The sequence below is a fragment of the Molothrus aeneus genome, chromosome 6, assembly GCF_037042795.1.
Source record: "Molothrus aeneus isolate 106 chromosome 6, BPBGC_Maene_1.0, whole genome shotgun sequence".
Taxonomy (NCBI): Eukaryota; Metazoa; Chordata; class Aves; order Passeriformes; family Icteridae; genus Molothrus; species Molothrus aeneus.
This window is the reverse complement of record NC_089651.1, coordinates 17511949-17525987: the sequence shown is the minus strand read 5'-3', so window position 1 is coordinate 17525987 and position 14039 is coordinate 17511949. Positions and strand designations below refer to the sequence as shown.

Sequence of the window (14039 nt, the reverse complement as noted above, 5' to 3'; positions counted from 1 at the left end):
TTTTTCCAAAAGCTGAGATGTCCGGAAGCAAAGGTGCCAGCACAAGGAGACTGCTGTGAAATCAAAGATTAATAAGGTGCCAGCTGTCCATGATTTCACAGAAGCTTGAGCCACATCCCTGTTGTATTTTATCAAAATGCAGTTTGATGCCACTTCAAGGTGAAATTTAGGGGCAGTGAATATCTTCTGTAGTTGGTGTTAAGTGTGTATTTTGCATCCTGTTCAGATGAGGACCAGGAAGTGAGGTGATCTTGCTGCTCAAGTCTAGGACTTCACCATGGGGTTTGGCAAACCTCAGAGTGAAGAGGAACTGTGGTTCAGCTGGTCATCTGGTGATGCCTCTGTAAAAGGCTGTTCCTTACTGTGCTTCACATAATAATTTTTTTTCCCTGGGAAGTACAGAATGAGTTAAGGCACACAAGCCCTCAAATCTCTTAAGTGACTGAGATTCCATGCCTCAATAGAGGACTTTTTCCAGGCCCTTGCCTTAATCAGTTATTTCTGCTGATTTTTAGGCAGTCAGAGGTAGTCAGTCTAGGCTAGTAAAGGCTATGTATGTGTCTTGAAACTAAAAGGAACAATATAAATGGAAATTAAGGCAGTTATGTGAGTGAAAATCTAAACAGGGAAGGCTGAAGTCAGAATCTGAAGCTGAAAGTCCTTGACATTTTTAACACTCCTATAAATACACACTTTGTGGAGGAAGTGTGTGCCCAGACAGATGTAATGGATTACAGCTTCAATGCCAATGCAGCAGGAGCCCACAGGGTGCAAAGTCTAATGGTATAGCTTATATGTGCAAAATTAATCACCTACTTTGTGCTTTCCTGAAGGCCTAGCCCAGGTGTGACAGCAGTGAGCAGTGCCTGCTTGTGTGTCAGGATCAGGTCAGGATCTGGCAGGCAGTCCTCAGTACTGGAAGAGTTTAAGGATTTTATCTCTTGTGGTTCTTTTCCCTTCATCTTTCCTTTTGGCAAGGGCAGAGACTCCCTTGATCAGCCATCATTGCCCAGGTAGGATGAATGCACTCAGCCCCCTGAGCTGGGCATCCATGGGAGATGGAAACGCTGCAGGTGCTGCTCCTGCTGACGTGCACAGCACTCAGAATCCAGTGTCCCTCAGGGCCTGACGTAGGGACTGCACTTGATGGATCAAGTTAAGTAATGCAAAGGAATCCAAATTCATTTAGGAACTCTCTGCACAGGAGAATGGGGAAGCTTGATCTGATTTGGTACCCACATTTCACTCTGTCTGCCTGTCCTTACCTTTCTGTACTGTAGCTATTCAGTGTGGCCTCTATTTTACTCAATTTTTTCTTTAAAATTGAGTTATGTTAGAGTTGATTATAGCTACTTTAATTCTGAATAAGCCCAACTGTAGAGGGTTGAAATAGAGTTTCATTAGTCCACATTGAATTCAGTTTTTATTTGGTCTAGAGTAACTTTCCACATTGCATTGCATTGGTACTTTCTCACTGTCAGTCAATACCAGGGAGACTTTTGGGTTCTTCTGAGTTGTTTTTATTGTGCCTATGTCTTTGGAAGAGAAAGGGATGGTGGTAGCAGCTCCTGTTTCTGGGAGCAAAGCCTTATCATGCAGGTTTGTCCTTAGTCTTCCTTTCCCCACATTGCTGGTTCTATTTGATCTGTGTTTGAAAGTGTTTTCAAGTTTAGAGCTGGGGCATTTGGTTTTGGTCAGCTCCCATTTTTCTGAGTAACACAGATAGCAAAACAAATTCTTTCATTCAAGAAATTGCTGAATATCAAACCAGGGCTGCTCTTAGGGTGTGTGGTTGCTACATTCCTTCATCTTTTTCTTATTCCACAGGTGTTCCCAACACAGTGTTCTGCCACAATGAAAATTATGTCTTCCCAGAATATCTCTGGGTTTTTTTAACAGCCCTAAAAATGCCCTGTCTGCTTTTTCAAGAGGATTGTTTTGTTGCAGCTGGCTGGCAATAGGATTTACCATCTAAATTGTAAAGGGAAGGCTCCTAAGTGTTCCCAGCCTTTTGTGTCTGTGACACACACAATGTTTAACAATTGTTCCTGGATCAAGTCCTTACACTCCTTTCAACATCTCCCTGGCTGCCACTTAACATCTGGCCTCGGTCCTGGTAGTAGCTAAGGTTGCTTTTGGAACTGAATTTATATCTCCAGGAGGCATTGCCACAAATGTGACAGCCACTCCTAGAGTAAATTGTCTAGCTTGTCTGTGATGCAGCTGCCATATCTCCCTGTGAAGCATTTGCTTTAGCTAACTTCTTGTAATGTTTTATTCCATTTGGAAATAGGAGCTTTGGAGGTAGAAATGGAGCAACTGAAGTCTGTTTGCACAGGTGTTTAAGAGGGGAAGATGGAGGCTGTTTGGTTGTGTTGCACTAGTCCCCAGACAATGCATTCGGGTAATTTGCCTTCACCTCCTGATATTTGTCAAGCTGCAGCACTAGAATCCCAGAACGGTTTGAATTGGAAAGGACCTTAAACATCATCTAATTCCAACTCCCTTGACACCTTTCACTAGACCAGGTTTACTTGGAAAACTAAACAAACTGAGGGAACTGGGATAAGCAGGAGTTAACAAGGTCTGCAGGCAGTTGTAACTGATTTGTGGTGAGCTTAAAAGCATGGGAAAGTTATTTAATGGAAATGCTAAGAAAGGGAAAGCAAGAAGTAGAAGCAAGAATGATGCATTCATTTTGTGTTTCAGCAGTCTCTGTGCAATAGTCTGATGAAGTGAGGCTTAAGAGTGGACAAAAAAAAGAGCAAATGGAATAAACCAAGGTGGGGGAATAGCTAGGGATGTTATCATGGTGGGTTGGCAGATACTTATGTTATATCCTGCATATGTGAGATCAGACATCACTCCATTGAGCAAAACATTGCTGCATGTCTCTGAGTGAGTAGCAGTTTTCACTGACCTCCCCTTTTCCTTGGCTCCACATAGCATGGCAGAAAGCTTGGGACATTAAATATGACCCTAGCCAGTAGTAAAGATAATGTGAATGCTCTGCCTGTGCTGTATTCGTTTTGCAACCCACTCTGAAATCACATCCTTAAGATCTCCTTGAAGACACCTGTGGCATTTTAAGCCCACAAACTACATGGTCAGGCCTGGCTTAAAACCAAGAGCAATTTGGACCTCAGCTTGCTTATATCTCCCATAGTGCACCTCATCCTCATGTGGGGTTGTTGGGAGTCTGATCTGCAAGGACAGGAAAGATAAGTTTCCCATACAACAGGAGCACTTCTTGCTCTGCTTCCTAAAAGCAGAAGAAAGAGGAAAGCCTGTGGCAGTTACTAGCTGAGGGCGTTATTGGGGTGCTGCTGTTATTGGGGTGGGCGGTTTGGAGGAAGACATTTGACATACTGCAGGAGGCATGGAGCACTGTGGGGATCCTAAAATGAACTGGGGGGAAGCAGGACTAGCTCAGCCCACCTGCATTGGAGGAGCAGGAGTTTATGTGATGGTAGACATGGGATATTTGTGGAAGGCCTTGCCTTAGGAATAGTGCTACTGTTTGATGATGTGACAAGGGATGAGATTTCCCATGGAGTTTGAGTGAATGAAAAGTGAGCAGTATCAGAGAGACATTTGAACCTATTTACACTTCATGCACTAAGATGCAGAGCAGATGAGACTCTGATCATGTATCTGTGTGTTCTGCACATATGACATTTGCATTGGTTTGTCAGAGCACACCTGTAAGCTCTTTTTGGTATTAGGCTGCTGTGGTGTTAGGTGTGAATGTTAGTAATTACTTACCTCTGGCACTTAGCAATGACTTTTGAAAGAAGGGAGAGCAGACCAAGTGGTTTGAGAAGTAGAGGACAGGTGGGAAAAGGAGATAGAAAGCAGAAGTTCAGTTTTGTAATTGAGATTTTAGCACAGCTGTTTGCAGTAGTCAGGAGGATCCACATTAAGTCTCTGAATTGAGAGTTTAGATAGTCTAAAGCTCAAGATTTACTGACTTGAAAGGAATTACCTGGTGTCCACTGCTTATATTCTTTACTCCATAGCAATGTATGGTCAGGAAAATGTAAAGTCAGTGCTTCCTTAGTCTCTTAAGAAACAAGCCTATTCCTATTTCTCTGCATTCAGAGGAATAGAATAATATGAAAATCTAAGAATGTAAAGAAAAAAAATAAAAGGAAACATCAACTATTCTATGCATTCTGCAAAAATGCATAGATGGGGCGAATTTTATAGCTGTCATTCTAAGATGTCAGTGAACAAAAAATGGATATTTGCACTGATTCTTATTTGCTCCAGCTGCAATGTGAAAGAAGATAAACTTTTTCATTATTAGATTTCTCTAGGGAAATCAAAACAACAGGCATTCTTGAGATAAGTATGCAACCTGGTATATATAATCTTACATCTGAATATAAATGTGAATTGTTGAATGAAGTAGGCAAGCAATGCCTATTTCCTGCTTCAGTAAGACTTGCTTAACATTTCTGCAAGTGCTGTTGCTCAAGACTGTGTGACTGAGGTCCCTCTGCTACAAGCTCAGCTGTAGTTAGAAAAAGGCAGCTTTGTTCTGATGGGTTGGGTCAGTGGCCTGAGCCAGTGACAATAAGCCAGGAGTCTGACTTGAGCAGGTTAATTTTTGGACTTCCACTGATGTAATTTCATAGGTATTTGGTCCTGCATTGCTGGATCATGTAACTGTACTGCAGATCTCTATGGGTTATCTTGATATGAAATTAGGAATCCATCTTTGCTGGTTTTCCCTTTGGAATTGCCATACAGTTCTGATGTGCGTCAGACCTGTTAGCCATATCCATCATCTTTGTGAATTTTAACAAAATTGTTTGGCTTGTGTGCTCTTAACCCCACTGCATTGTGCTTTCCTGCTGAGGGCAGGTCCTTGCAGGAGCTGAGGCACCACTTTGCCACTCAAACACAAAATCAGTTGTGGTGTCTTGATCAGTGCTGACTTCAGGCAGGTGCTGTAGGTGCACCTGAACAGACCATTTCTCTATGCTAAAGAGATTTATGCCTGATTAAATACTTCAGTGCTCAAATGTTGACCCAGCTGATCCTTAAGGATCTGTGTAAACATAATATTTTAGGTTAATTGCTTAAGATCTATATTTGAGGAGCTAAATTGCTTTAATTCTCTGCCTTTTGGACATGTTTAGTAGGTATCTATATTAGTATGCTTGCTAAAGGTCATTCATTATTCCATGGATAGTCCAGGTTAAAAGTGTCAGTGCCTGACGTTAAATCACAATGGGTTATGTAATTTATTACCTGTATTACAGTATCCCCTGCAGGCAGCCCATGAGGATGCTCATTCTATATAAAACTCCTGGGAAGCAGAGGTACCTGACCAGTAGAGCTTACTGTCTAATTAGATAAGACAAATGGAAAATATTATTATTCTCATTAGACAGAGAGCTGCAGCAAAGTGAAACAAAGTGCCTTGTCTAGGTTGCACTGGGAGATTGTGAGAGAGCCATGGAGCAAACTCAAATTATCTAAATCTCAACTCAGTGCCTTCATCATCTTTGTGTGATTACATCAGAACGTATCTAGCCATCCTGTGTGCTTCAGTGACCTTTAAAAAGCATTTAGTCCATGTTTCTATAATAGTAATGATAATTCTGATTTCTTTTATCATATGTATTGTGTCCAAATGAAAAGTAAATCTCCCAAAGCAAAATTATTCCTCAATTTTTTGTTTTGTTGAAAATGATAATTGGCAGCCTTAGCTGTTTTCTGTGGGCAGCACTGTAGGCTGTCCCAGCTGAGCTGATCAGCCTAATTGCACCACTGCCTTCAGTTAAATGTGAAACAGAACATTTAGCGAAGCTGCTGGAAAGGATCTGTGAACGTGGTCTAGTGCGCATGTTTTTGCAAACAGAGACTTTTGGTCCAGGAGATCATAGGAATACTGGTAAAAACCAGTATGGGGCCCTGTGTGAAGGGCATCTCTATTTGGCTGTTACAGCATGCATGTAGAGATACAACATTTCCAGACACTTGAAACTTAAATAATAACCTGTGTCCTAACAGGAGATAAGATTCATAGGTAGTTCTTTATTTCACCCTCAGATTTTTTGGCACTTTTTTTTCCCTCCAATGATTTGGTGCTAAAAACGCATTCTTCTGCTCTGGTTGGGATGCAGCATGGCCAATAATGTAGTCAAAAGAGGATGAGGGGATCAATCTCCACACATTACCTACATGAGAATAAATTTAAAAAGGGAAAGGGCTTGAAACAGCCAAAATGCTGCTTCTTCTCTGATTATCTGAAGCCAGCTGCCTTCTTATAAAGCACCAAGGTTGGGTATGTTCCATCACATCAAGCATTAACAAAATTGTGTTAATTGACAGGATTAACAAAGTGGCTTAGATACACCCACTTCCCCTTATTCTGATATATCCTGATTTGTGGATAACCCTGATTTTTATTGTAGAAAAGCTGAAACAATGGTTAATGAGAAGGGGAAGGAAAATAATCATTAACAGGCAGATCTGTGTGTTCAGTTTAATTGAAATGATAACTTTGTGTTAATAAGCAAGTAGTCATCACAGCTGCTGGGATGAATAAAATGAGAATTAAAACTTGATATTAGGTCAGGACCAGCTGTGGAATGCACTGATGCTGTGTGACTATCCAGATCAAAAGATTCTCATTTATGGAATAGTCCAAGGGGAAAATGAGTGCCCATGGTGTTTTGTACTGTGCTGTTGAGAGTTTTCTGAACTCCAGCCAGCTCATCTGTAAGTGAAACAGCCATAAAGAAAATAAGAAAAAAGTTAATGAGTAGGAAGAAAAGGAAACTAAAAAACCCTACTGTTTTCAGTAGTATCACTGGATCCAGAGAGCTGACAGTTGAAACTTCATTGGTGACAAGGAATTTATTTCAAAGCAACTAAATGGGAAAGGAACAGCCTGTAAATGACTTCATCTCAGTAATTTAATGCTACAGATCAAGCAGTAGTTTCTCATTCCAGTTTAGCACATGAGCTGGTGTTTTAGCAATCAAACTAGCAAAATCAGGGAAATGCTGGCTGCAGCCACAGCAGCAAGCAAGTGATGCAGAGAGGAGACAGATGCCATACATACAGCCTGAGAGGATTATACATGGTGTATATCATTTCTCTGTGTAGTGCTGTGTTGCATGTGAAATTCCAGCTTGCTGCCTGCTTGGACTGGAAGTACTGAGCACCAATCTTCTCTAGTTTGGTTGTCTCTATTATGAAGAATCTGCTCCTCCTTGTCTTTCAGTTTTTAGCTTCTTCCTCTTGGCTGGTACCAAAACTTGTGAGGGGATGGAACCTGTCTGAGTCCTCTCCTTCCTCCCTTCTTTTCTTCACCTCTGGGAGCACTTAATCAAAGGATCTGGGAACTGAGGAGAGAAAGAATGAAGTTTCCTTCCCACCTAGTTTTAGACTTGACCCTAAGGTCAATGTGTAGGAAGGGCTACCTCATAGGGTATATTTAATTTTCTGATACAGGCTGATGCCATACCACTAATGCCTGATGTGCTTTGAGTTACAGAATCACACAGTATTGAGTTGGAAGGGACCCATAAGAATCATTGAGTCCTACTAACTGCTCCTTGCAGGACTACCTCACTAAACTAAACCACACAACTAAGAGTGTCTTAGAAACTCTGGCTGGCTTGGAGACCCACTTCCCTGGGGAGCCCCTTAGGTCAGGGAAGAATGTTTCCCTAATGTCCCCATTTCTTTTTGTAGTGCCAAGACACTGCTTTATGGCCATCATAGAGTGTGGCAGCACCACATTCTGCAGGAGTCAGGGGAGCTGAACTAATTTAGGTCAGGTGAGGATTTAATTTGTTTGTCTAAATGGCAATCAGTGTTTGAGTTCCTAACTCCTTGTTGGTTAAAGTCTGCTAGCAATATCAGCTTCTCTGACAGTCTCTGCAGGCTCAAGCTCTCCTGTCATCTACAAAGTGTCCCTTCTCCCATCTTTTGTCTCACCATTCTAACAACTCTCATGTGCCAGAGGTTCTTCAAGAGAAACCTGGCTCTGAGCCATTTCCAGATCCAGACCTAGGATCACCTGCAAGAGCTGAAAGACAACAGAATTGTTCCCATTTTGAAAGTAAATCACAGGTAACCTGTGTGTTCCTTGCCTGCCCAGGCATTCATGTTACTTTTGAGCATAACATTTACTATTTTTTTTCTCTAATAGCAAGATTATCTCCTTGGATATAACACAATAGGCTTAGTAAAGCAGCGTGTGTGCTTTTATTCCCAATCATTCTTTTGTTATTTTTAACCACCTTAGTAATGCAATCTAAAATGAAGAGCAGCATTGACTTCTTTCTCTATAAGAATTACCTGAACCTCAGAAAAATGTAACTCGGGAGGTAAAGAAATTGAGGCTACTTTGTGTAAATCACTGATGCCACACAAGGTACAGCCAGAGTTGATTTGATGTTACAGATATTTCAGACCCTCAGTGTTACCAGCTAAAAGGCAGAATTAGATAGGCCACACTGCCTGCTTCTTCATTTTTTAGCTTCTGCAAGATTGACATATGTGCATCTGATGCAGATGCTTCTGTGTAACACATTTGAGAGGCAAGGGTAAAACCAGCAGCAGAATTTAAATACAGACAAAATACTTTACCTTGTCCTTTATTTTCTCCTTGCCCATCTTCTTCTCACCATCTTATTCATTTACACATACATCACGGTTTCTAGGCACTGTTTTGACACTCCTAGATAAGAACATTGCATGGCTTTACCATAGATGGAGTAGGCTGGATTAAACCCAGCCCAGAGCCTTTTAGTTGTATTGGCTGTATCTGTGTTAGATGGACTCAAGCAGCTGCTTTGTCATGAGTGGAGTGGCATGGGGACTCGAAAGAGCTACTCTGATGTTTTATTTTCTTCTTCATCACTCTTACTTCACAAGTAAGAGGAGTTTGTCTCTTGATTGGTATAAAATCACACTAGATCATGTCACACCTTTTGCATTATATTTGCAGAAGAAATGAAGCAACCCTTACAAAAGTCAAAGGCCAGCAAGACCTTTATTAGTGCTGAGGAATCTGTGATCTGCTAAAGGGCCTACACCCACCCTCTGTTGTGATAGGAGAGTGATACCTGGCTTCTATTTGATGAAACTTCATTGATTTTGAGTCAGTTTTTGGAGAATATGAAAAAATACTACAGATGCCATGAAATACCACTTAAAATCCTTTAATGCATAGTATGGGAATATCAGGTCTCTCAACTCTCACTCACTAATGCAGTAAGACTGAACGATTCCAACTGAAAGCAGTAATGAGACTAAAATGAAACACTGTTAATGTGTTAAGGCTGCATATGTTGTATATTTTCCCAGAAATAATTACTGCAGATTTCTTTGAGCTTTATTGATCAGCAGGAGTTTTTGCACATTCATAAAATATATAGTCCAAACATAAACAGAGCTGTACTATCTATCCAGCAGGCATAAGGCATGAAAGGCTTTGTCACAATCAGAATGAATTAGCCATTAAGGCTTTCCGAGAATAATAGCTGATGAACCAAATTTAGATACATGACGTTTTCATAATGGAGTTTCTGTTCGTGAGTTTGCTCATATACATTACTGCCTTTTTACAGTTTATGAGCAAACTTATCATTTTTATGCTGAAAAAAAATGATTGTGAGACTAAAGAGATTTACTTCCAAGGAAGTACTTAAAGAGCTAAATATGCACAACATGGGGGAGAGAAGGCTCAGATGGGACCATAAATCCTCAAATATTCAAGGAGTATAAATGCTGTGGACAGAAAGGAAGCATTTGTGGTGCTGCAAAGAGTGCTAAGTAGGAGCAAGTACATGGAACTAACAGAAGGAGTGTTCAGACTGAGTGTCAGCAAAATCTTTGGTGCTGGGATGTGTAATCAGAATCCACTCTGATGGAAATTGGTAGAAACAAACTGCCCTTTCCCTTTGGCTCTGAATTTCATGTAAAAGATTAATACACTGGGATTTTGTTGACTGTAATTCCAGTTAATGTTGAAGTCTGGGCGGTGTCCTGTCATTTCTTGTTCACTGCTCTTTTTCTGTACAAGTCTTCCAGGCTGCAGAGGAAGTCACTTCTAAGTACAATTTCCACTGCACTTTCTCTTCTGTTCTCCTCTCCTTGCTCAGTACCTTGGAAAAGAAAACCAAAGGAAATTTAAAAAGAAAAAAAGAGAATCTTTTGTAATGTTCCTAGTCCCTATTAATATATCAGATCAAGATGCCTTCAGGGAATTATGTTAACTCAAAACTTCTTGTGAGAACTACTGATACATTGAACACTTTTGCTTTCAAAAGTGGAAGAAAGTTTCATTGGGTTTTTTTGAGTGCTGACAAAATCTGTACCATATGAGTTTTTATTCTGTAAAAGTCAAATACCAATATGTTATTAAAAAGCTATTCTGGGAAGTCTGAAAATGCTTGAGGATGAACTTCATATTGCTCTGCTTACAAAGCCAGATCCAACAATGGCAAAAATACAGGACCTATATAAAGAGTGAGTGGTTCTTCAGTACCTGGAGTTCTTTTTTTCAGTATCTCAGTGGCAATTGTGGCATTTATTCAGATTTTTTTTTTAGGTGGCTTGAATTTTTCCAAAGTGGGGAATATGCAGTAAATTTGTCAATAGTTTATAGCATTCAAAACCTCTGATAGTGTTACCCTTTTTGGTGCTCAACTAATGCATCAAAGTTTGTTGATGCTTCTGCTGTCATAATTAGGTTGGACATGGAGATGCTACACTTCTGCAGGAAGATAAAAGATTTTAACAATGCCAGCTATGGTAATGAGACCTCTTCACTCAATCCATTTAATAATATTTAAATATAAATAATATAACCCATTATAAAATGATTGAATAATTACAAAGCATATTAAATTTGAGGAAAACTTTAAATTTTCAGCAACATTGTAAAGTATGGCTCTTCTAAAATACATTAAATTCTTCTGACTTTAAAATGGAGCTCTGTGAATTTTTAGGTGTCCTGGTTTCAGCAGGGATAGAGCTCATTTTCTTTCCGTGACAGGAAGTAAAGGTTTGGCATAATTTATTCAAGAAGGACAGACACTATTTACACTCTCAGTATTAAATATAGGATGAGAAGGGAAGGATGTGTGCAGGATTTGAGGTTACCTTTGACAGTATTTCTGTTCATATCAAACTACAATCTAAAAATCAAGCAGAGATCTTTCAAATGTACCTTTATCTCAAATCAGAATAAAATGATAAATGTAGTAATTGGGTCTTTCTGGACCATACTAAGCCCCACATTCCCTTGCATTTCTTGACATAGAGAAGCAATAACACCTTCTTCCAGAAAAGGTAAAAGCTACATCTAAAGTGCTTAGCCCAATTTAAAGCTCCCCAGTAGAAGAAACACATGAGTACCTAAAGGGAAGGGATCCAGTGGGGAGCCACTGTGAGGATTGTGGGGCACATGATGTGCAAGGACAGACTGAGAGAGCTGGCTTTGTTCTGTCTTAAGAAATTAAAGCAGGGAGTATGTTTTATTCATGTCTTCAGGTCCTTGTAAGGAAGGAAAAAGAACTTTTTAAGGAAAACAGAACTTTTGGAAGGATTCACAGGGATTATACAAGAGATAACAGGCACAGGTCAAAACCAAAAGAAATTCCAATTAGAGATGCAGAATTTTTTTTTTTTTTAATCATTATATAGTCAAGTACTGGAAAAAGGTATCCAGTGAGTCTGTGGGTGACTGTCCATCTTCATCCTTGGAGATGCTCCTAAGGTGACTTGGGACAGCTCTGTGCAGCTTTGTGTAGCTGACTGTGCTTTTAGGAAGAGGTTGAACCAGATGGTCCCCAAAGGTCACTGACACCCTCTGTGTGATTCTGAGAGACTCTGTCTTCCAGTAGCCAGAGCTGGTTAATTCTTGAGCACCAAAGTTATATATGTAGACATCAAGACCAGGCAGACTAATTAATAATCCTTCCAGGCTATGAAGACCAACTATCTTACCCTAAAGAATTGTCTGTAATTTCTTCTACTGGGGTGTTTATTCATTAGGAAGTGAAATGTAATACTGAAATTAAAGATGATCAGTGATCCAGCCTCACTGAAAGGCAAAATGCTTGTATAATTTGTATCATCACTGTACCAAACTTGCGGTCAGTGTTACAGAGGAAGGACTGATTGTAAATTTTCCATTTGTTTTTGTCTCTTCATCCTGGGAGCTGGTGCTGGTGGAGGGCTCTTAACCTTGCTGGAGCATTTTCCAGGAGCCACCTCCCTGCTCATGTGTTGTACTTCATAGTATCTGTCAGAAAAGAAGCCCAACTGTCCACCTTGCAGGCAGCTTAAATGTGATGGAAAACAGCACAGGCTGTCTGTTGAAGTTATTTGTTCAGTTTCTTAGGAATGTTATACTAATTTGTATGCAGTTTGGTGTAAGCAATATATTTGCTAGGCCATGAACTTTAAAATTGTTTTGGAATGTATCACTGTTCAAAAGAAACAGTTGGCTCTCAGGTCTTCTTACTACTTTCATGTTTGTTGAAAAGGATTTGAATAATTTTTTGCAAGAAGCTTCTGTCTCCTGTCATGAGCTAAGTTGAGAAACAGGTCTGGCACACTGAGATCCTACTATCCCCTTCTGAGACAGCCCCCCATCAAACTAAAAGCATTGCTTCAGGAAGCAGTGGAATCAGAGCAGTCTGGAGTTTGCCATGAGTTATATCACATTTAGTCTCACAGCAAAGTGTTAGGAGGCTGACAAGACAATACACCTTAGTTTTCATTGTATTGGGTCACTTTTGCCTTTGGGAGACTGAGAGAAGGTCAGCTACTCCTGACATGGACAGATGGGCAATTTGAGCAACATGATCCTGTTATTGAGATTTGGGAGAGAAAGGCAGTGGGGAAGATGACCCAATCCTGTGTATTAGAGTGTGATATCAGTCATCATGCAGCAAGACAAGTGTCTGGAGCATCTGAGAAACCAGGGAATCCTGTTTGTTTGGGAGGGAAATACAATTAACTCATTGTTCTCTGCCTGTGTGAGCAGCAATGGAAACGTGCTTTAAGTGATGTACACAGGGTACAGTTCTTGATTCTCCAACTGATATCAACAGCCTGAATGAACAAAACTGGAAGTGAGTTAAAAGCCTGGTACAGATCCAATGGGAATGGAGACCTTGTCTCCTCTAGCAGACTTTTCTCTGTGGCAGCAGGAAGGTGATACATATCCATGATGTAGGTTTAGTGACAGTTGCATACGTCCTTTTTCATACCCCTTTAATGAGAATCTGTGGGAAAGTCAAGGGCTTTGTAGAATATAAAGGTAGCTGCTGAGAAACTGGCTTTAGTTTTCTTAGGGGTTGGAAATCAGCAGTGGTAGACAGAAGGGTGTTACCTTACCTCCTTCCTCATCAAAGCTTCTATGGGGTTATTTCAGGTGTAATTTATGAAAAGCTGAGCAGTAGAGACCTCTCCACTGAACCTCTGCTGGGTTACATCCCACTGTTTGACAAGTAGTATGGTAAAGCATTTCTCTGTACAAGGTCAGATTAATCTTTTTTTATGGAGTTTCACATGAATGCTTTGCTTTGGAATTGTTGTTTCTCCATGCATAAATCTTTATTATACCAATAGCCTACAGCCCCAGTGAACCAAACAAAACTCAATTTTATTCTTCTCAGTATTTATCACCACAGTGAGAGAACTCCATTGAAAAACAACTGAGAGTTTCCAGCAGGTGTGCTGCGGTTTAGGTGCCTTCAGTGATTTCATGCTTCTTCCTTCTAAATTGGAATGGTACATGCCAAGCTGGGTGTCGCCCTAGATTGGGCATCATTCCCTTTGGGATGATACTGAGGATGGAACTGAAAATGATCTGTTGGAAGGTGCTGTGGACTAGAGGAGCAGGCTGTGCGTGCGTCCATGCCTGCACCTTAGTCTGGTGAATAGCAGGATGTGCTGCAGTGTGCAGGCCTTGCTTTGCAGCCAGCACAGGCTGAAACCTTGCTTGCTGCTTTCCAAGGTGTTGGTTTGGGTTCAGCTACAGCCCTTCTTTAGAA

At 40.6% G+C, this 14039-nt stretch overlaps 1 protein-coding gene across 5 annotated transcripts in view; it reads left to right on the top strand.

Annotated features, from left to right (window-relative positions):
• Positions 1-14039, top strand: part of TSPAN4 (tetraspanin 4) — a 420491-nt gene that overhangs the window by 348834 nt on the left and 57618 nt on the right. The window lies entirely within an intron of this gene.